Source organism: Cervus elaphus, chromosome 15 (genome assembly GCF_910594005.1).
Source record: "Cervus elaphus chromosome 15, mCerEla1.1, whole genome shotgun sequence".
Classification (NCBI taxonomy): domain Eukaryota; kingdom Metazoa; phylum Chordata; class Mammalia; order Artiodactyla; family Cervidae; genus Cervus; species Cervus elaphus.
In genome coordinates, this window is record NC_057829.1 from 3,497,015 (window position 1) to 3,504,042 (window position 7,028).

A 7,028-nucleotide genomic window follows, 5' to 3' on the forward strand; every position below is an offset into this window, starting at 1 on the left:
TCTTTTCCCAAAGGGATAAGTATTTTCTATCTTGGGTTGGTTGAGGAAGGAAAGAGAAGATATATGTAAAGTGAAATAGAGGTAGATAAAGAAGATTTATATACATTAAAGATTAACTGAAAGGAGAAAAAAACAGTAGGAAAAGAAAACAAAGAATAAATGTAGAAAAAAATTATAGTAGGTTAAAAAAATTTTTTTTAAAAGAATGAAATATCCACAGAACTGCAAAAGCCCAATGTAGAGGCAGAAGTTTATAATAAAAAAAATTTTTTTAAAGGTGACTGAGAAAAAATATAAAGCTCAAGTGCTTTTTTAGATTTCATAGTGCCAATACAATCAACATCTAAAACAGAAAGGGGAAAAAAAGGAAAACAAACAAACAAACAAACAAACGTACAATCCAAAAGCATCTACAGAACAAGTCAAATCATAAGAATAATGATTTTTTTTTTTTTTTTTTTTTTTGAGTCACTGCTCTAGTGTGCTTTCCCTTGCTGGGAGTCATAGTCCACCTCATCTCCCTTGTATGCTCTCCAACACTGTGCTGACCTCTGGACATGTTTTGGGGCAGCTCAGATTCTAACCTGGTCCTACTCCTGTGTGTTCTTGCCTCCAGTGTCCACAGCTATCAGAACTAGTGGGTTTTCTTTTGTGGGTGCTCTCAATGTCCTTTTATATATTCAATAGACAGAGTCTGCCTAGTAGATCATGTGGATTGAATCCGCACCTTGTACAGCTGGTGGGCAGGTTTTGGGTCTTCTTCCTTAGCCACACTGCCCCTGGGTTTCAATTTTGGTTTTATTTCTCCACATGTGTGTTGTCCACTGGGGTTTGCTCCTGAGGCTGCCCTGGAGGAGTTGGGTTTACCCCTGTGAGGACCAGGTGTGGAGGTGGTGCAGCTGCTTGGGTTTCAGGGCTTCTGGCAGCACCAGGTACTCAGGAGTTGACAGCTAGGACAGCAGGAAATATAGTGCTCTCGAAGGGTATGGCAACCAGAACTGGCAAATAGACTCTAGTATTCTTCCCTGGAGAAAACCCCTGACAGAGAAGCCTGGCAGACCACACTCTACAGGGTTACAAAGAGTTGGACAGGACTGAAGCAACTCTATGCATAGATGCAAGATTATTATTATTATTATTTTTTTTTTTTTTGCCTATGGCAGCTCTGCCCCAGTGAGAGTTGAGTGTGAAGGTGTCACAGCTACTTGGCTTGCAGGGATCCTGGTGGCACAAAGTGTGCAGGGACACAGACTGCCTCTTCCCCATGAGTTATGACCCTAGCAGGGTCTTTTTTGATCCTCTTGTAGCTGGCGATCAGAAGGCCTCTTTGGCCAGTCTTTCTTTGTAGCTCTGCCCATTCAGGAACTTAGAGGACCTTGCCTAGGGTCCTTCTCTGTTGTTTGGCATGTCAGGCACATAGAGGGGACCTCCTGGCTGAGGTCCTACTGTAGACTGGCGCTTCAGGCACTTAAAGGAGCACCCTGGGTGGGGTCCTGGTCTGTAGTTCAGTACATCAGGTGTTTGATGGGCCAGCCTCTCTATTGTTCAGCTGCTGATGTGTGGGGACAGAGAGGCTATGGTATTGGCTCCACCCCCTGCGCATGACTCAGCAGTATCGCCTTGCTTCCATGGCTGCCCAGTTTTCCTCCACAGGCATATCCCATCATAATCTCCTCCCTCACATCCCCTTGATTCGTCTCTCTGCAGTCAAAAGCAGCCCTCACCCTGGGATTGCTCCACAATCCCTAAACTCTAGCTCCCAGCTGCTGCACCTTCCAGGGGACCTGCATACTTGTCTGGGGCATGTATGAGTGCTGCAAGGACTGTCTGATTCTCATTCCATTTAGGCTGCCACAGATCAGTTGTTTTACTCTCAGTCTTAAATGTTTCTCCTCTGATTCAGACAATAGCCCTGATGTGGGGATCAGACCCTGCTTCAGTTCTACTACCTACCAAGGGCAGATCCAGTCCTACTAACACTCCTGTTTTTCCCCCTAGTTCCTTCATCCTACCGAGTTTTACATGGTTCTATATGTTCTTTTCCACTGGTCAGATACTCCTGTCCACTCTCAGCTGGTGTTCTGCATGCATTTCTGTGTCTAAAGGTATATTCCTGATGTATCCATGGAGAGAGATGTAAACCACGTCCACCTACTCCTCCGCCATCTTGTTCTCACATAATTTGGTTCTTATAGTCCTTATTTTAGACATCATAACAAATTTTATATTTTTAAATTTTAGTCATTCTAATAGGTGAGTATCTTACACATCTATTATAAATTAAAAATTAAATTTTTATTTCTGAAATCACTTATTATGTAATTATTTTCTTTTGAGTTCCAGGCTGATTGTAATGTTTTTTTTTTTCTTCCAGTGGGAACAAGTGAAACAACTAAAAATGAGATCAACAGGTGCCAGTTCACAGTTCACGGGAGGTGAGCAGCACTCTAAGCTGAATCCTGTTTCTACTGAGGGAGAGCTAACTAGAGAACAGTAAGCATTTTGATGGGAGTTGGAAAATGAAAAAAATATAGTGTGGCTTCTATAATGCCCTTGAATATATGAAACATTTAATAAAGTAATATTTTTATTTATATCAACATATGAATGTTAGAGATATCAATTTATTTTCTTAGGCCACAGATCAGGTGGCTTAAGAAACCACTGGAGAAAATCTAAACAGACATTTATCCAAAGACATACAGATAGCCAAAAAGCACATGAAAAGATGTTCAATATCACTAATTAATAGAGAAATACAAATCAAAACTAGAATGATGTATCACCTCACACCAGTCAGAATGGCCATCACCAAAAATTCTACCAAAAATAAATAAATAAATAAAATGCTGGAGAGGATTGGAGAAAAAGGACCCCTCTTACATTTTTGGTAGGAATGTAAATTGGGACAGCCACTATGGAGAATATTATAAAGGTTCCTTAAAGAACAAAAAATAGAGCTACAGTATGATCCGGCAATCCCACTTCTGGGCATATATCTGAAGAAAACCATAATTTGAAAAGATACGTACATCTCAATGCTTAATGAAGCAGTATTTATAATAGCCAAAACATGGAACCTAAGTGTTCACTAACAGATGAATGTATAAAGATGTCATATATGTGTGTGCGTGTGTGTGTGTGTGTGTGTGTGTGTGTATACACAATAGAGTATTACTCAGCCATAAAAAAAGAACGAAATAATGTCATTTCCCACAACACAGATGGGCCTAGAGATTGTCAAACTAAGTGAAGTAAGTCAGACAGGGAAAGACAAATATATTGATCCACTACTCATCTATCTTAAGCTATCTTGTGGTTACTGTGCTAAAAGTGAAGTCATTTAATGTTTCCAAATCTTTTTCCAATTTTCACCAAATGAAATGGACCATAAATACTAAAAAATGATTGATGAATGAATGCATATAACATACAAGATTGAAAGGATTTCACAAATTTTGATTCAAAATCTTCCTACATAATATGAGGTATGAGAACCTGGATAATTTTGAGATAACAACATCATGAGTACTACATGGGTTTATGGGCTTCCTGATGACTCAGTGGCAAAGAATCCACCTGCGATGCAGGAGAGCAGGAGACATGGATTTAATCCCTGGGTCAGGAAGATTCCTTGGAGGAGGGCATGGCAACCCACTCCAGTTTTCCTGTCTGCAGAATCTCGTGAACAGAGGAGACTGAAAGTCTATGGTCCATGGGGTGGCAAAGTGTCAGGCATGACCCAAGCGAACTTAGCATGGCACAGAACATGAGTTTACAGTGCAGACATGAAGAAAACCTTACCTACTTTTAAAAAAACTTTGATTAATTTTATATTAATTTTTCGATTAATTATTTTTTTGATTTTGGGGAGTATGGGCAATTAACAGTTATGTAAAACAATGTCTGTTTTACTTTGAGTAAAATTCTAAGATGTTGAATGCTAATTCAGCCTGGAAAAAAACACTGCTCCTCTGACTGAGCAACCTTGTTCTTCCTTTGAAGATATATAGATACCTTGTATAGGCAGAAGGAATGGTTATCTTGGAATTGAAGGAAAGAATCTAGGAAGATCAGCAAGCATAATTTGATGCTAATTTGTGGTATGAGATTCTTAGAAGTTTTACTTGGTGGGCATTTTTCATGTTCCTTTACCTGTTGGGTATTTCTTTGCCTTTTCATCTTGTTTAGATTGCTGTGTCTGGAGTGGACTTTCTGTATTCTGGAGGTCTGTGGTTCCTTTTTATTGTGGAGAATTTACCCAGTGGGTGGGGTTAGACGATTGGCTTGTCAAGGTTTCCCGGTTAGGGAAGCTTGCGTCAGTGTACTCGTGCGTGGAACTTGATTTCTTCTTTTTGGAGAGCAATGGAGTGCCCAGTAATGAGTTTTGAGATGGGTCTATGTGTTAGGTGTCACCTTGGGCAGCCTGTATGTTGACATTCGGGGCTATGTTCCTGTGTTGCTGGAGAATTTGCGTGGTATGTCTTGCTCTAAAACTTACTGGCTCTTGGGTGGTGGTTGGTTTCAGTGTAGGTATGGAGGCTTTTGGACGGTCACTTATTGCTTAAAGTTCCATGTAGTCAGGAGTTTTCTGGTGTTCTCAGGTTTTGGGCTTAAGTTTCCTGCCTCTGGATTTCAGTTTTATTCTTCCTGTAGTCTCAGGACTTCTCCAACTCTACAGCACTGATAATAAAACTTCTAGGTTAATGGCGAAAAGATTCTCCCCTGTTAGGGACACCCAGAGAGGTTCACAGAGTTACATGAACAGGAGAAAAGGGAGGAGGGAGATAGAGATGAGCAGGAGGAGAAAAAGGGGGACTCAAGAGGAGAGAGACAGATCTACGCAGCTGTCTGTTCCCAGAGTGTTCTCCGTATCTCAGACACCTACAAGGATTCACAGAATTGGATTGGGAAGAGAAGGGGAAAGGTGGAAATAGAGGTGTTCTGAGGTAGAAAACAGAGAGTCAAGATTGGGAGAGAATAATCTTCGATTTAAAGATAGGGCTTCTTTTTTTTTTTTGGTAAGGTTATAGTGTAGTGAAAATGAAAATGAAGAGTAGTAGAGGAGTACTAGAGGACTTTAAAAGAAATAAGAGAAAAAGAAAAATAGAAAATAAAAGAGAAAACGGAAAGGAAAAAAAGAAGAAAAAAGAAAAAGAAAAAAAAAAAAAGGAAAGAAAGAAAAAAAAAATTTTTTCTTCTCCCCTAATTAAAAAAATCGTAAAAATCTATGAAAATGAAAGTTAAGGAGTAATGGGGGAGTAATAGGGAATTTTAAAGGAAAATAAAAGAGAAAAAATAAAAAAGAAAAAATATAAAAAGAAAAAAAAAATTTTTTTCTTTTTTTTCCTTACTTAGAAAAAAAAAAGTAAAAATATATCTAGGAGTTTCTCTGGAGCTGCTGCGGTCAGTGTGGGTTCGGCTCAGTTTCAGATAGCTCCTCGTTCCAGCTTACACTTCTCGATATCTACAGGGCCCTTCCATTGAAGTCGGTGTTTTCTACAGGGATTTTAATCTGTTGCACCAGTCCCTTCTGAAGCGGTTCCCTTTGTTTATTTGGCTTCTGTTTGCTGGTCTCTTCAGAGCCTCATTTCCGCCCTGACACAGGCGGGCGGAGGTGGGCTCTTATTCAGTTAGCTAGTTCCGTTGTGCTGCGGGGCGGGGCTGACGCTGCGGGGAGGGGCTGGCGCTGCGGGGCGGGGCTGACGCTGTGGGGAGGGGCTGGCCCTGCGGGGGCGGGCTGGCGCTGCCGGGAGGGGCTGACGCTGCTTTCTCCGTCTGCGCTGCTCAGGCTCCCGGCTGTTCTATATGGAGCGCGCCCCGCGCTGCGCTAGGTTCCAGCCCTCCGGTGTTACACAAAAGCGCGGAAGGAAAAGCTGCGCCTGCTCTCTGTGCCTTCCCCGTCAGAGCGGTCCAGGCAGCGAGGGGCTTGATGGGTGCACTATCCCCAGGTGTAGCACACTCACTCCCCTTCCGCGGACCCAGTCTCAGTTTCCGCTGACGCCAGTCGGGTGCGCGCGCCTTCCGCCCTCTGCGTCCCCAGTCCCAGTCCCCGCCCGCGCCGGTCGGGTGCCTGCGCCCTGTGTCTCGCCGCGACCTTCCCCTCCCCCCTGCCTCCTGCCTCCGGCGGGGCTGGGCGGGTCCGCAGCCTGCGACCTCTTCTTGGGACTTTCTCCGTCCCTTTGTTCTGCGAACGGCCGGCAGTGTGTTCCGGCCGGTTAATTTTCTCTCTTTTGGTCTCCCACAGTTCAAGTTGGCACCTTACAGAAGCTCCCTCCGATTGTCCTCGGGGCACTCAGGCCCGGACCCTAGCCCAAGCAAGGTCGCCTAAGACTCCCTTCCCGGGACGGGTCTCCGTCCTTAGCTCTTTTGTCTCACTTTTTATCTTTTATATTTTGTCCTACCTCCTTTCGAAGACAATGGTCTGCTTTTCTGGGCGCCTGATGACCTCAGCTAGCGATCAGAAGTTGTTTTGTGAGGTATGCTCTGCATTCAGTTATTCTTTTGATGAATTTGTAGGAGAGAAAGTGGTCTCCCCGTCTTACTCCTCCGCCATCTTGGCTCCTCCTCCTCTTAGAAGTTTTAGACAGACAATGGAAGGCACAATATGATTGAAGGCCCTTATTTTCTTCCCTTTAGTATCTGATGGTCTTTGAATTGCATAAGGATCCAGATAAATTTGGAACTAGGTAAAGATTTGATCTTGGAGTCCACAATGCTCAGCCATAATTTACTGCTTCTGAATTGAAAACCCTCCCTTCATGTAGGGACAGTGTGTGTGTGTGTGTGCGCGCGTGTGCGCGCACACACACACAACTCAGGAAGACCCTTATTCTGCTATGAGTATAATCCTACTCTCATGAATTGCCTTCACAATCCCCATTTTCTATTTTAGTGTTAAACTTCATCTCTTACAAGCTCTCACAAAGTAATCCTACCAGGTAATCTATAGGAACAATAAATTCCTATTGGTATATTTTCCAAATTTTAAGCTTACTTAGAAATATATATTCATTTTAAAATTTCAT